Source organism: Pinus tabuliformis, chromosome 5_2 (genome assembly GCF_031772625.1).
Source record: "Pinus tabuliformis cultivar Carrire ecotype Pingquan chromosome 5_2, CPIR1, whole genome shotgun sequence".
NCBI lineage: Eukaryota > Viridiplantae > Streptophyta > Pinopsida > Pinales > Pinaceae > Pinus > Pinus tabuliformis.
The window spans coordinates 659717475-659735035 of record NC_142306.1 but is presented as its reverse complement, the minus strand read 5'-3'; the positions used below and the strand labels follow the sequence as shown (position 1 = coordinate 659735035).

General features: G+C 32.3%; 1 pseudogene; it reads left to right on the top strand.

Annotated features, from left to right (window-relative positions):
• Positions 1 to 9782: 9782 nt before the first annotated feature.
• LOC149160804 (short-chain dehydrogenase reductase 2a pseudogene) lies at positions 9783 to 11237 on the top strand (annotated as a pseudogene).
• Positions 11238 to 17561: the final 6324 nt, after the last annotated feature.

Below are 17561 nucleotides of genomic sequence, written 5' to 3'. Positions count from 1 at the left end.
TACTTTTTGTGGCAAACAGGGACATATTGAAGCAAGATGTTGGATAAAGTTGAATGCCTTAGAAGAGGCCATGAAGAAGCACAATATTTCAATAGGCAAGGGACATGCTCTATCAGCCCAAGCCATACGTAAATGTACAAACAATTGGATACTTGATTTAGGAGCTTCACACCATATGACTCCTTGTCAAGACTTCCTTCCCTCTACAACTCATAGCAACATCTCACAAATTATAGTTGGTGACTCTACACAACTTGAAGTCTTGGGATCAGGCACTGTACAAATGACACATGGGTGCATTAAAAATGTGCTCCTAGTCCCTGAAATTTCTGCAAATTTATTGTCCATTTATCAGATTTGTCATTCTGGTAATGGGAAAACTGTAGAGTTTTCTCCAAATGAGGTAGTCATTAGAGAGCTACATAATCCTACAGTTTTTGTTGTTATTAGACAAGCTGATCATGCTTCTAGCTGATATAAGTTTGTCTACTTTGAACCTTCCTCTGCTTCTTCTTTTATAGCTCATGTTGATTCATTGAGTAAGTTTTGGCATGAAAGATTTGGTCATCTCAATTATAGATATTTGCAGAAAATGTACACTCAAAATTTGGTTTTGGGTCTAATTAAGGTTTCATTTATTGATGGACTATGTGCAGGTTGTGTCCTCGACAAACAACACCAATATCCCTTTCCTAAAGGGAAAGCCTCAAGGGAAGAAGCACCTCTTGAATTGGTGTATAATGATCTTATGACATTTTCAACTCCTTCTTTTTCAAGGGCCAAATATGCATTAACTTTTATTGACGATTTTTCACAGTACTCTTGGGTGTATTTTCTCAAGTACAAAAGTGAAATCTTTTCAACATTGAAGACATTTAAAGCTTTTGTTGAGAAACAATATTCATGCTCCATTAAAAAGATGCGCACAGATAATGGGGGGGAATATGTCATCAAGGCATTTCAATTCTTTTGCAAAGAACATAGATTTTTTCATCCATACTATGTTCCCTACACCCATCCGCAAAATGGTGTAGCTAAATGAAAGAATAGAACACTTAAGGAGATGCCTAATTACATGATTCATTCCAAGAACTTGGCACCTACTTTTTGGGCTAAAGTAGTTAATTTTGCTAATTACACTAAAAATAGGATGCCTCACAAGGCACTTCAAAATATGACTCCAATGGAAGCGTGGACACATGAGAAGCCTAATGTGTCTTCTTTCAAGGAATTATTTCCAGATAAAAAATGCAAATCCATGAAAAGGAAAAGTAAAAAATTAATAGTTGTTGGTTACTGTGAGGACATGAAATCTTATCGTCTCTTTGATCCTAACTCTAAGGAAGTTTTATTCTGAAGAGATGTTCATTTTGATGAAAATATCAGTCTAGGATCATCTTCTTCCCCCACTACCTCATCTCAAATTGTTGAATATGGTTATAATCATTGTGATAATTTTATAGATTTGGTAGAAGAAGAAAGATTTATTGAAGTTTCTCAGCCAAAAGAAATTCTTCCATTAGTAACAACCAAACCCATACATGAGAAACCTATTCTGGATAATTCCTTAAGGAGGAGTCATTGTAAGAGAAAACATCCTGATAGATTTGGCTTTGATGAAGATGATTTTATTTATCTAGCCTCAAATCAACCAAAACTTGAAGGAATCTCTCTTTTGAGTCATTCCATTTCAGAGGCTCCGCACCAATTTTCTGATGTTTCTGGAAAACTTGAGTGGGAAGCTACCATGACAGAAGAGTATTCTTCTTTGATGAAGAATCATACTTGGGATCTTGTTCCTATTCCAAAGGGACGTAAGTTGGGCCGTTGCAAGTGGGTCTATAGAACAAAATATGCAGTAGATGGATTTGTAGACAAACATAACGCACGTCTTGTGGCTAAGGGATTTTCATAGGTTGAAGGAATTGAATATTCTGAAACTTTTGCTCCTGTTGCCAAGATGGATTCTATTCGTCTTATGCTTTCTCTTGCAACCTCCGAAGGTTGGTCAGTTTACCAGATGGATATTAAGAGTGCTTTTCTACATGGTGATCTACATGAGGAAATTTATATGGAGCAACCTCCTGGTTTTGTCTAGGATCATTCACTTGTCTACAAGCTTAGGTGATCTATGTACGGCCTCAAATAAGCTCCTAGAGCTTGGTATGAGAAGATGAATAGTTTTCTTCTTTCCTCAGGGTTCAATCATTGTCACTCTGATCCAACAATCTACACTAAGAGACAGGGCTCTGATTTATTGATTCTAGTTTTGTACATGGATGATCTGATCCTCACAGGAAGTTCTTCATCTATGATTCAGAATGTTAAGGAAGCATTGAGGAGACAATTTTCTATGACAAATCTTGGTCTTCTACACTACTTTCTTGGCTTACAAGTTCACCAATCTTCACATGGAATCACCATCTTCTAGCAGAAATATGCTCTTCATTTACTCTAGTGTTTTGGCATAGCTAATTTTAAGCCTTCACCTACTCCTTTTTAGTCAGATGTTATTCTTATTGCTAGTTGCAGCACTTCAAGGGTGGTCCCTACACTTTATCGCAAACTTGTTGGAAGCCTACTTTATTTGAGACACACCCTATTTGACATCACCTATGTAGTTGGGCTCGTATCTAGATTTTCTTAGGATCCTCATCAGAGTCATTGGAAAGTTGCAAAGCATATTCTCAGATATATTTAAGGAACTTCTAATTTTTCCATTCAGTATATTGTTGGTTCTCCTAAGCTTGTACGTTTCACTGATTCTAACTGGGCTGGATCAGTGGATGATTAGAAATCCACTTCGGAATTTGTTTTCTATCTTGGATCTGCACCAATTTATTGGTCTTGTAATAAACAATCAACAATTGCATTATCTACGGTAGACGCTGAGTAAAGAGTTGCAGTTCTTGCATGTCAAGAAGTTCTTTGGTTACGACAATTATTTCTTGAGTTTGGCATTCGGCAGGATCAACCTACTCTCTTATGGGGTGATAATCAAAGTGCAATACAAATTTCTAGAAATCACGTGGAGCATAAAAGGACAAAACACATTGAGATTCATATGCACTTCATTCTCCAACTTATTCAAGGTGGTATTCTCAGCCTGTAATATGTACCCACTAAAGAACAAATAACAAATATTTTTACAAAGTCCTTGGCATCACCAAAGTTTCTTCAGTTACGACATATGCTTGGAGCAAAGGAAGTTGTACTTGGGGGGTCGTCTTGAGTCCTCCTTCCTTTATCTCTTCATTTTCTTTCCTTCTTATGAAATGGTGTACATGGGGACCTAAAAAGGCCTACTTGTCGGGACCCATTCTTTGTGTTGTTTTTTCTTTATTCTCCTCCCTATGTTTTTCTTATGGGTGGGTGTTAGAGTTCCAATAAATATTGAAACTAGTAAGCTTATGTAGCAATCTTATTAGTTGCATTGTTAGTCTTATCCTTATCTATTGAGTCATCAATCTTATCTACTAGCTATTGCTAGAAGCCTCTATTGTTCCTATAAATTAGGCTCATGTATAGATCATTTTCTCAAGCAATGAAGTATGTTTCTCTTTGTTCTACATCTTGTGATCTCTTGGTAGAAGTATTGTTTAGCTTTGCAGTTTGATCCTTGGGTATTTTAATACTCTTTCAAAATCTAACTTTGGAAAGCTTGAGAAGAGAAAAATTTACAAATTTGAGAGATATTTATGAGGAAAAGGAAGGTGAAATTTGTGCAGGTATGAACTCTTTCTTTGTTTTATATTCACATGTAACTGATCCACTTAGTTTTGAAGATGCAATTAAGGAATAAAAATGGATAGCAACAATGGATGAAGAAATTAATGCTATAGAAAAGAATGATACATGCGAATTAGTGAGTCTTCCACTTGGAAAAGAAGTCATAGGTGTAAAGTGGACATATAATACCAAAATGAATGCGGAATTAAGGATAAAAAGAAATAAAGAAAGACTAGTTGTTAAGGGATACAAACATGATCCTGGAAGAGAATATGCCGAAACATTTTCTCCAGTTACAAGAATGGAAACTATGGGGACAATCTTAGCAATAACAATCCAATATAAATGGAATGTATATCAAATGGATGTAAAATCAACCTTCTTGAATGGAGTATTCAAAGAAGAATTGTAAGTGGAGTAGCCACTTGGTTATGAGGTTCAAGACAAAGAAGGAAAATTGTATAGACTAAAGAAATATCTTTATCAGTTGAAGCAAGCACCATAAACATGATATAGCATAATACACTCATATTTGTTGAACATTGCCTTTAGCAAAAGTGACAGTGACCCTCCTTTTAAATGAAATAAAGTGATAGTAAGATTTTAAACATGGTTTTATATGTAGATGATATAATTTTCACAGGGTGATGATCTTCTCATTGTTGATTTCAAATAGGTCATGAAAAATGAGTTTGAAATGACAAATTTGGGATTGTTAAAGCATTTTCTAGGCATAGAAGTAAAGCTAATGAAATATGTCATTTTTATTTCTCAAACAAAGTATGCAACAAGAATCTTGAAGAGGTTTAAAATATAAAACAACAAGTCTACTCCAACAGCAACATCCATGGATTTGAAATGGAGTAAAGAAGTTTATAGCAATAATGTAGATCCAACACTATACAAAAACATGGTTGGAAGTTTGATGTATTTGACTGCAAGTAGACTTGATCTAATGTATGGAGTGAATTTGGTCTCTAGATTCATGGAGACTCCAAAGGAGACACATTGTTTACCGGCTAAAATGATTCTAAGGTATGTTAATAGAACCAAGGGATGTGACATTTCATATATCGGAACAAATGAATTTAACTTGGTTAGATATACGAAGTGTATATGATACAAATAGCACATTGGGTTATGTTCTCCATTTGGGTTTGGGAGTCATTTTATGGGCTTCCAAGAAACAACCAATTGTTTCTCTTGCCACAATTGAAGTTGAATATGTAGCAACAACAAAGACATCTTGCTAAAAAATTTGAAAGAAAAAAATGTTGAAACACTTAAGGAGGCATGAACATGAAAAAAAAAGAAGAAAAAATCTAGTGTGACAACAACTTTGCAATTGCTTTATCCAAAAACTCAATACTTCACAAGAGACACATATTGACACAAAGTATCATTTCATTAACAAAATTATCAACCATGGAAAAATTATTTTGAAACATTGTAAATCTCGTGAACAATATACAAACATATTCACCAAACCTTTGAGAAAAAAAAATTATTATATTAATAATTAAGGAATATTGGATAGAATTCAAACTACCCTACCCATTTAATATTCATAATTGCGCCATTCTTAAAGTACACAACAAATCCAATTCCAAATTCTCCTTTAATTAACATAAAATTAATTGTATTTTGAACAATGTATTGTTTTCTTGATGTTTACAAGATATCTCTATTGGAATTAATGGAGAAAGCTAAACTTAGATTACTGTTATGATGATGATAGGATTAAGACTCTAATCTTAGATCTCAGATCCTACTATCTAGGGAGTGGTTGAAACCACCCTGATTGTGAGAAAGCCTATATGTACTAGGTTGTTCTCTTGATTGAATATGTAGTGTGTATGAGTGCTTGGGCACTCTCTAGGTATCTCACCTGGAGAGTCATTTAATTAATAGAACATCGATTTTTATCATGGTATCAGAGCTTTAGGGTTGTCGATCCCGTAAGCCGAGTGGAGAGTGCGACTGAGGCGAAAGCGTCACATGTTTTCTTATTTTGTCACTCATCGCAAATTTCAAGTGTACAGTCGCGAAGATCTTTGCGAGACCGTGGTGTATAAGTGCAACGACAGTGTGTTTGGAAAAATTCTTGCTGGCGGTCACTGTCTCCGTGATTGACGAGATTTGGCTTACAATCCTGTGTTTCATAAAAACACTAAGCACATAGACACTCAATTTCATTTTGTTAGGGAAAAGGTGCAGTCCAAAGAGATTTGTGTTGAATATTGTAATTCTTGTGATAATATGGTTGATATATTTACTAAGCCTCTGGGAAGACTAAAGTTTGAGTTGTTTAGGGACATATTAGGTGTGTTTAAGAACCCTTTCTCCATTAAGGGGGAGTGTTAGAATTAATGGAGAATAGGTTATTCTTGTTACGTAGTTATGCATTCTACTTTTCTTAGTCATTCAGTTTCTATTATTCAGGGATATGATTTGTTGTCCCTAACAAATTGTATCTATTTATTATTGGAGATTAATGTGAAGCCCGTGTGGCGTTTTGCTTGTAGGAGCTCCTGGTGATCTGCACCTGTGAGCTCCTCTTGTGTTGGTTTGTCATTTCACGTCTTCCATGTGCAACTCTTGACATGGTATCATAGCACTATATGAATCCGTCAACTAAAAAACCCATGAAAAATATCAATGGGCATATATGAAATGCCCAGTTTTGTTGTATGCTTGAACCACCCAACTCGTTGAATTAGCATAGTGCGCAATGAATATGAAAGCTGCGTAGTTATATGTATTATTAAAGGGTAGATTTTGTTCCTTTATATATGTCGCAGAGTTTATGTAAATAATATTAGCAACATAATCTAAAAACTCAATATAAAGAATGAAATTTTAGATATCAAAAATAGGCTTCAACTAATCTCTACCTATTCAAAAATTTATGTCTTAAACATCCAAAAATTTATATGCTAAACATTAGAGAGATCCATATAAACCTAAATAATATTAAACCAGATCCATGTAAGCATAGATAGATAATAATAAAGCCATTTATCAACATTAAAACTAGATCCATATAAGCATATAGATAATATTAAAGTCATTTACCAACATTGAGAGCATATAATTATCTGATCTAAATTTTATTCAACAATAATATAAATAAATAGGAATTAACAAACTAGCTTTTCAGCCGGCTAAACTTTTTTTATTGGTGAACCACCGAAAATGGATTCTAACCACCATCAGTGCTCAAGGTTTGACAGTGGACAGACGCTTAGCAATCGCTATCCTCCAAATTAAAAAACACATATTGAATAAGCAGTAAATGAGTTTAGTTACCCATTAAATGAGTTTAGTTACCCATAATATTTGGTACTAAATTAGCGTATTAATCAACATATCGAACCGAATTAATGAATTTCCGTATTTCTTAGGCAGATTCTGCCGAATTTGGTAGCTATGATGTAAATAATATAATATAGATATAGTTTTTACGGTGAGTGATAAACGGAAGTTTTTACTGTCTGGTGTCCATGAACAGAGTTCGAAATTTTTTTTTTTACCTGGATTAAAAGGCAGCAATAATTATCGTTTTTATTTTTTAAAATAATTTGTTGTTTTAAATTAAAATTAAAATAAAAATATATATGTTTATGGGTTTTAGATAAATAGTGATCTAGTATTCTGTTCAAATATTTTTTAATATAAAATTATTGATTTAATTTCTCTTTCCAAACTAATTTATTAAATATAATAAAAATGTAATCCCATTAAAGTTACTAAAAAAACTAATATTATCTGAAAATATTAAAATTTGTGAGAAAAATTGAGATGCCCTTCCAAATGCTCCCACCTTTGACCATTTTCTCATTAAAAAAATCTAACATTAATTTTTTATTACAAAAAATGAGAAGTCCCGAAAAATACAAGTAATTAACTTTTTGTATTTGTTCGATAAAAGCGTTGAGCTCGGTGTATTCCAAAGGTGGTTTTGTTTCGCCGAATTTCAAATAAGAGTATTTTCTTCCACATGTTAGGTATCTCTTTAAATTAATGTTGAAGTCAATTAATAAAGCTAATTGCATTCCACGATAGAAAGTATACCTCATCTTTTCTGTACAGGCACTAATAAATATGAATGATGAGCTGCCGCAAATTGAGAAGTGCCAATTTTGATTTCATCGAATCTTAAAGATTATTAAAATAGTTTTGCTCACAGCTATGGACTGTTTATTTTATAAGAGTTCTACAATTTGGCCTTAATATTTTATTTAAAAACAAAACTCACTGTTAGGTTATAGTTTTGCTCACAGCTATGAACGGTTTATTTTGTAAGAGAGTTGTACAATTTGGCCTTAATATTTTACTTAAAAACAGAACCCACTGTTAAGTTATACTTTTGCTCACACTATGAACGGTTTATTCTGTAAGAAAGTTGTACAATTTTGCCTTAATATTTTGTTTAAAAACAAAGCTCATTGTTAAGTTATAGTTTTTCTCACAGCTATGAACGGTTTATTTTGTAATAGAGATACAATTTCGCCTTCATATTATATGTAAAAATAAAATTCGTTGTTACTTGTTTTATCAAAAAAAATAAAGTTTATGGATATAATGACTTAGTTGATATGATATTAGTATAGATTTATTGTAAATATAAATTTAATATGAGTCTAGAAAGATTTAATTTGTTCATGTGCAAATTTTTTATGAGCTGACATTATTTAAATGTTTTGTATAGTTATTTTTTTAATTTTAGATTTTTTTTGCGTCGATATAAGTAAAATTTCAACTTTAATGACAGAAGGAAATACAAAATAAGACGCACGAACAAAGAGAAAGAAAAAAATTATATAATTATATGGTTTTTATGTTATATTTAGTGTTTGACTAATTAATACAACCACATTTAAAATATTAATATGGTTGATATAGCCAAAGGCTTCATAAATATAATAAAAAAACTATTGCAATATAAAGAATGCTTTATTAATGATTTATCAATATTTTATGAGATGGACCATTTTGCTAAATAAAATTTGCTTATATATTAATTTCCCAATCTAATTAAAATAAAAACTTATTAGAATTTTAATAATCTCAAATCCTTAAAAAATTGAAGGGCAAAAATCGAGTGACATAAATCTAATTTAACTTAACAAAAAAATTATAAATCTTATTATAAAATACACCATTTTACTCAATATTATATTCCTAGCATTCATCTCTAAATAACTTCATTATTCATCTCTAAATAATTTCCTGTCTCGAATCACAAATATAAGCTACTCCACCAAAAACAGAAATAAGGATTTTTCTGCGTTCCACCCATGAATGTTTTCTATTGAGATTACTGAAACAACAGAAATAAGGTTGTTTCTGCGTTCCACCGCATGACTGTTTTTTATTGGCTAAACATGATAAAATTAGAAGTTTCATATGAAATGCTAGATGCCCCGTTATTAAGACAATAGGTTTTGAGAGCAGTCGTTTTCTTCCGGAAAAGAAGTTCAATATTTATATTTATATATAGCAAGTGGCCGATGCTGGCAATAATCTAGAGGGCATCTGGGTGAGTTTGTTTTCGAAGTCTTCATGCAAGCTGGTTAGAGATACTTTTGCGACATTAAACCATAAACCTTTATGTATTTAAATTTCTGAGCCTTCCTTTTGGTTTGGCCTTTTATATTCATGTCATCTTTTAGCAACAAAATGGGAAAGGAATATCACTGGGAACAAAGTTCAATTAATAAATTTGACAAAGCTGTCATTTAGACAATAATGCCAGGATTCTGTCTCATTGGTCCATACCCCTCAGCCAACCAGTGCTTAAATTAAATCATAATTATTTACTAATACTATCGCCCAACTTAATTAGGTCCTAAAGAAGTATCTAGTTCAGTTCTCATCTTTCATATTCTGTTATAACTGGTAACTACCGATAAGGTCATCACAAATTGATAATTGGAGAGTATGATCTGGGTGCGCTGCTAGCTAGGAAACGTTACTAGCAAAACGTAGTACAAAAGTCTGTGTGTTCTGTCGCTTTGCCCGTTCGTTCTTTCCCTTTAGGTATCACAATCATGTCAGGACAGGTCGCAGCCAAGAGCACTGAGATTAGCCATTCAAAAATGCCAAATATTGTACCAGAGACCAAAGACAATGGCCATCCCATAGTCCTCACAAATATCATTACAGGGAGCAACGGGAATGGGTATTCGCTGATACCGAAGGTTGCAGAGGTTGATGGGAATGGGTATTCGCTGATACCAAATGTTGTTGCCGAGGTTGGTGGGAATGGGTATTCGCTGATACCCAATATAGTTGCAGATGTTGATGGAAATAGGCATTTCAGTGTCCCTGTCATTTCGGAAAGCGGTGAAGATGAACAAAGATCGTTTGGAAGGTAAGACAGACCAGTAATATCCTTTTCTCTGTCTATTACAACTATATAGACAAGTAGTGAGATGCATTGTACAACCCGGGTGATAAGTGGGGTGATCCATTAACTTTTCACGTATGAGAACTTCCAAATTGGGTATATAACATTAGATTGAATCAATACTCTGTACTGGGTCTATTGGTTATATTGATTACTATCTCGTTAGCATTGTCAATTTGATCATTCATATAGATCCATTGGTTTGACTTGGGTTAGTTTTTAACCTGAAAAAACCTAAATCAGTAATGTGTTTGACGATTGCTTGCTTTGATATAGGTTAGAAGGAAAAGTGGCTATTATCACAGGGGGTGCGCGAGGAATCGGCGCAGCTACAGTTCGACTTTTTGCAAAACATGGTGCAAAAGTTATAATAGCCGACATCGATGACACTGTAGGCGAGAATCTCTCCGCCTCCTTGGCTCCTGCTGCAGCATACGTGCATTGCGATGTGAGCAGAGAAGAGGATGTGGCGGAGCTCGTCAACATAACGGTTGCCAAATATGGGAGACTAGATATCATGTACAACAACGCAGGAATCCTCGGAGAGCAGGCCAGGCGCAAGAGCATAATGGATTTTGATGCAACAGAGTTCGATAGAATAATGAGTGTTAATGTGAAAGGAGTGGGGCTTGGAATGAAACATGCAGCGAGAGTAATGGTTCCCAGAAGAAATGGGTGCATTATTTCTACTGCAAGCGTTGCAGGCGTTCTCGGAGGACTTGGGCCTCATGCATACACGGCATCGAAGCATGCCATCATTGGATTAACCAAGAATGCTGCATGTGAACTAGGAAAGTATGGGATTCGGGTGAATTCCATCTCTCCTTTTGGAGTTGCAACTTCAATGTTGATAAATGCTTGGAGGGAATCTGATCCAGAAAATGGAGATATGTTGGAGGAGGATCCCGAACAGCAAAAGCAGAAAATAGAAGAGCTTGTTATAGGCTTTGCAAATTTAAAGGGCCCAACTCTTCGAGCCAAAAACATAGCTGAAGCAGCGCTGTATCTTGCCAGCGATGAATCTCATTATGTAAGCGGCCATAATTTGGTAGTGGATGGAGGCATCACCACTGTCAATAACTGTATTGGATTGTGAGATTTTTGCATACAATTTGTATACTTAATCTCTGCTGTTTCACTCGTATTACATTCAAGTTTCACCAAGGAATCGCTGATTCCTAATTGTCGAGTGCTGAATGCAATTTTTCATTGTTTGAATTTGTTGCACAATGATTACCATTTTACATTTTTGGAGGTTTTGCAATCCTAGGAGCTTTCTTTCATCTTAATATACGTGCACATTACTTTATTTTAATGCAAAGGAGGAGATAAAGCAAACTTTCGGTACGTGTACAAATTTTAAAATTACGGACTGCCGCAGGGATTGTTATAAAATCCACTTAATTGGATTAAACAACTCAAAATACCTGAGGTACCACTAGAAGCTACCTTCATACTTTTTGACTTAGGGCCTTTGGAATACAAACCTCGAAACAGTTTTGGTGAAAATGGACGCAGTTTTAATTGTTGATCCTACAGGGTAATTTCAATGTCCACTTTCAGTAGAAAAATATTTAAATCGTTAAGCAAACAATTTGGTTAAGAGTTTGATTGGGTGATGAAGTTCACAGTTAAGTTAGAACATGGTTATCGCCAATGGAGTTACCCCATGGAAGCAACGAATACTTTACATTATTGAATATTTAAAGTAAAATTAAAATATATTAATATATTAAATTAGTTGAATGAGAAAAAAATATGTATTTTTTATTAAAATTATAAATTGAAATGATATATATATATTTTTATAAATTTTAATTTAAAAAATAATAATAATATTTTAATATATTAAAGTAGTTGAATGATAAAAATATGTGTTTTTATTAAAATTATAAATTAAAATTGAAATTAAATTATATATATTTTTATAAATTTTAATTAAAAATAAAAATTTGAAAAAAACTTAATTACTAATTAAAAAATAATATATTGAATAATTAAATATTTATCTAATGTAAAACATTATTAAAACAAATAATCATTCCATTTAGAAATAAAAAATAGAAATGAAAAACTGACACATTTATTTATAAAAGACCACTTCAAAATTGGGTAAAATATTTGATAAGACGCAAGTTATTGGGATATCAAAGCAAAGCTTATTTGATTACTATATTTCTTAGTAATCATTATAAAATAAATTATTATTAGGATTCTAGTTGAAGCTTCCTTGGCTCATCAGAGCACATGATGATGGTGCTTCTCATCAATTTTGGATAATTTTTGAGCAAATTTTGTCATTTGCAAATTTTGGATTTCAATACCCAAGAAAACTGCCTATAAATGCAGTGCCACTAGGGCCGTGCTTTTCCTAGGGGAACCCATTGAAGAAATGGTTTGCATTTTTGGATTCAGAGTGATGAGGACATGCACCCTAGCAATTTTCAAAGTTTTTGGGGCAAAGCTGGTCCACCAAAAGGTAAAAAAAAACACCCTAAAAATGACCTTTCTGCCACTTTTGGACACACAGAAGTAGTCTTCGGTGAATCAAGTTTTGAGGGGTCAAATGAACTTCAAATTCAAAAAATCTAGGTGTTTTGGAAATTAGAATTGATTTATTTTAATTATTTAAAATAATTAAAAATTTTAGAATACTATTTTTGTGTGAGTGCAAAATTTGAGGAATAGTTTGTACTTCAAAAAATTTAATTTTTTTTTTTAGATATTGGAAGATATAAAGTTAAAATGGATTTATATTTATTTTGAGCAATATACTAACTTGTTTTATTTAATATACATATAATTAATGTTAGAGTGTTTTATTTATGATTCACATTATCTACATTAAAATGTTAATGCATTTCCTTTTTATATTTTAAAATAAAAAACATCTCTGTATATATTATATTATATTAATGTTTCTTAAAATAGTACATATCAACTCCATATTAAACATTGATTAATGTTAGAGTGTTTTATTTATGATTCACATTATCTACATTAAAATGTTAATGCATTCCCTTTTTATATTCTAAAATAAAAAACATATCTGTATATATTATATTATATTAATGTTTCTTAAAATAGTACATATCAACTCCATATTAAACATGGAAGGAATTACAAATCTCTGTCATTATTTTTCTTCTTCTTATTATTACTTTTTAAATATTATACGTCACCTTTATATATTAAGAACAAATAAATTATACATTTCCTTTCCAATGAAGAGTGAAAATATAACGTTGTTTTTACTTACTATCTATCATATTCCATATTAAGTAGTGAATGAATTATATATGTTTTTCTGATTAAAAAAGTTTGTTTTCTTTCAATTATAATTATTTTTTTAGTAGGTAAGAACCCACAGAAATTTGAACCAATGACCTATCGCAAGGAGCCTTAACAGTGCACCCATTCACCGTCAATCCAAAACCTTGTGGGCCTTTTTTCTTTTTTCAATTATATTATTTCTCCATATAAAATTGATATAAAGTTAAAGTGGAAATTAAAGCATTTTAGATAGATAACATTGATTTGTTTTGTGATTACTATTTCTTTATTGAGATTACATTATGTTTTATTATTATTATATTTTTTATTTAATGTTACATACCATACATCTCTCCTAAATTCAATAACATTTAAATGTATATTCTTACCACATCTCCCCATATATTTAGTCAAAACTAAAGTTAACAAATGAAATAAAAATAGAGATAATTTGTTTTCCAAATAAATAATTCAATCACTGCAATAATAATAGACACCCTTAAAAAAACATATTGTAATGTGATTGGAGTTCTATAAAATTTAGGATGATGGACATGGGTGCCTCTATGGTATGGAGTTTTTAATTTTATGTTGAATTTGAAATTTAGCTTGCAATTTATAAAGTTAAGCAAATGAATGTAATAAAGGAATTGGATTTAAATGATAGAGAATAATTATATTTTTCTAAACTATTTTAGATAAATCTAATTAACAAAATCCAAATGATATTTATATTAAAATTTTCATATTTAATTATAATTATTATATAGAAATATATAATTTGAAATTTAGATTCTGTATATCTATCACATCATATTTTATAGACATGGTTTTATTAGACATCTCATTTATATTTGTATTTACATTTATAATTATATTTACAAAAATTAATGATATATATATATATATATATATAGATATTTTTTTAATGGATACTTGGAATTCAATATGATAATGTGATATAGTGTAATTTAAATTTAAGTTAACCTTTCTTATCCATTAAACAACTTTTTATGATTGCTTAATATATTTTTTAAGAAAGTGGGAAACCCATCCTAACTTAGTTATCAAATAGGTAAATATACAATATTAACGCATGAATAATGATATAATTTGAAATTACAAAGAACTCGATAACTTCTCTACGACGATGACGTTACTGACCCCAAGATCTACTATATGAAGGTGACCCTACTCGCCATACTCGTTATTCAAAACTCTGTAAGCCCAGTACTGAGACACATATTAATTGGAAAACGATAAAAATGCGAATTGGAATTTTCAATTACAAATAAAATATACACGGGAATTTTCATATTTGTTTTTGTACTCCTTTTCCTTGAAAGGAGAGCCATGCCAGTGCATGCCTCTGATTTTAGTAAGAATTTTCAAATATGAATATATTCATTCCAACTCAGAGGATTACTAAGTATCAGAGAGCAGAGAGACACAACTCATAAACACAGCATTGAACTGAGAACTCCACAACTTGCTTCCATTTGTTGATTAAACAGGTATTTATACAGGATGGAGAAGGTTTTGGAGATTAATTGGGGCAGTGGCTTCTTCAGGAAGCTTGCTCATTTGTCAAAGATTTCTAGAACCTGTATTTAAAGCTCAGTTGAATTCTGAATGTGGGTAGTTGGAATTAACTCCTTCCAACACTCCCCCTTAATTCCAACTATATAACGAACATACTCTTAATTGATATGCCTGCTGGTCTAAGTCTCAGCTAGGCTTACAACATAATTTGGATTTTCTACAATGTAGAACTTACTTCTACACATTTCAAATTTAGCCTTTCCAAGAGGCTTGGTGAATATGTCAGCGACATTTTCATTTGTATTACAATATGATAAGTTAATTTCTTTTGATTGCAATTTTTCTCTTACAAAATGATGTTGTGTGTCAATGTGTTTTGTCTTTGCATGATATATAGGATTGTTTGCCAATTTGATAGTGCTTTGATTGTCACATCTGATTAATGTAGGTGCTTGTTGTGTTTTTCCAACATCTTCAAGTATCCTCCTAAGCCATATTCCTTCACAGGTAGCACTGCATAATGCTTTATACTCAGCTTCAGTGGATGACAATGAAACAGTTGGTTGTTTCTAACTGCTCCATGATATTGGTCCTGAACCAATATTGAACACGTATCCAGTAGTAGATTTCCTATCATCTAGATTTCCAACCCAGTTAGAATCAGAATAACTTGCCAATTCAACATCAAATTCATAAGTATACATAATACCAAAATTAAGTGTTCATTTTAGATATCAAAGGACTTTCTTTGCTGCTTTCCAATGGCTTTCACAAGGCTTAGCCATGAACTGACTAAGTACACTGACAAAATATGCTATATCTGTCCTGGTAGTGGTGAGATAGTTCAAACTTCTCACCAGTTGACGGTACATAGTCCCATTCATCTCTTTGGTTCCATCATCACTGCACAATTTGACATTCTGTTCTAAAGGAGTAGATGTTGCCTTGCGTTCAATCATATTGAATCTTTTAAGGATTTCCCTTGTATATTTGCTTTGTGTGATTAGTGTCTTACCAGATTCCCTCCAAACTTCGAGACCTAAACAATAATGCAATTCACCAAGATCCTTCATCTCAAATACATGTGACAACTGATTTTTAATTTCTTCAATCAACTTGCATGCATTTCCTATTATGATAAGATCATCAACATATACAGATATTAAAGCAACATTCTTGCCTTCATCTTCCTTGATGTACAAGTTAGGATCATTTTTTCTTCTCATAAAACCTTTCTCATAAAAGAAAGAATCAATTTTCACATACCATGATCTTGGTGCTTGATTCAAGTCATATAAAGCTTTCTTTAACCTGCAAACCAGATGCTCATGTCCCTGTTTTACAAACCCTTCAGGCTGTACTAAATAAACTTCTTTTTTTAACTCACCATTCAAAAATGTAGATTTGACATCTAACTGATGCATTTTCCAATTATATTTTGTAGCTAATGCAATCATGATTCTAATTGTGTTCAACTTAGCTACAGGTGCAAAAGTATCTTCATAATCAATTCCCTCCTTTTGTGAATATCCTTTTGCAACCAATCTAGCTTTATGTTTATCAATACTTCCATCAGCATTAAATTTACATTTATAAAGCCATTTGTATTCTATGGGAACTTTGTTTTTAGGCAATTCTGTTAATTCCCATGTGTCATTCTTCATTATAGAGTTATATTCTTCATTCATTGCATTTCTCCATTCTTCATATTCTTTAGCTTCCTCATAGCTTGAAGGTTCTACAGCATTCATAACAAGAGACATTAATGCATAATCTTTATATCTTACATGTACTTGACTTTGACTTGATGACCTTTTTGGAGTTTTACTACTTTCATCTTTCTTTCGGCTTTGCAGAGTCTCCTCTCCTCTCTTTGGAGTGTCATGACTGCTTGATGCTATTTGCTCTTGAGCTTGTACCTGTTCCTGTGCTTGTTCCTGTTCTTTTTCAACACTTGGATCTATTTTGACATAATCATCAATATCATGTCATACACTAGTATTATTTATTTTATCACCTTCATTTGCATTCTCATGAAACACCACATCCCTACTTGCAAGCAGTCTATGAGTACTGGGATCAAACAACCTGTATGCTTTCTGATTACCACAATAACCAATAAATATGCATTTAATTTTTTTGCATCAAGTTTTCTTCTTTCATCTTTTGGAATATGAGCAAATGCCTTGCAACCAAAAAATCTTAAATGACTCACTTTTGGTTTGTACCCATAAAATGCTTCAAAAGGTGTTTTAAGCTCTAAACTTTTGGTTGGACTCCTATTTTTCAAATAAATAGTAGTATTAATGGCTTCAGCCCAAAAAACATTAGAGATATTTTTACCTTGAAGCATACTACGTGCACATTCAACTAGTGTTCTGTTTTTCCTCTCAGCAACTCCATTTTGCTGAGGTGTATGTGGCACTGTAAATTGTTGCAGAATCCCATTGCTTTTACAATATTGATTAAATTCTCTTGATTTGAATTCTCCCCCCTGATCAGATCTCAAAATTTTGATGTAATTACCAGTTTGTTTTTCCACCATACTCTTAAATTCTTTAAAGTACTCAAAAACATCACTCTTCTTTCTTATGAAATAAACCCA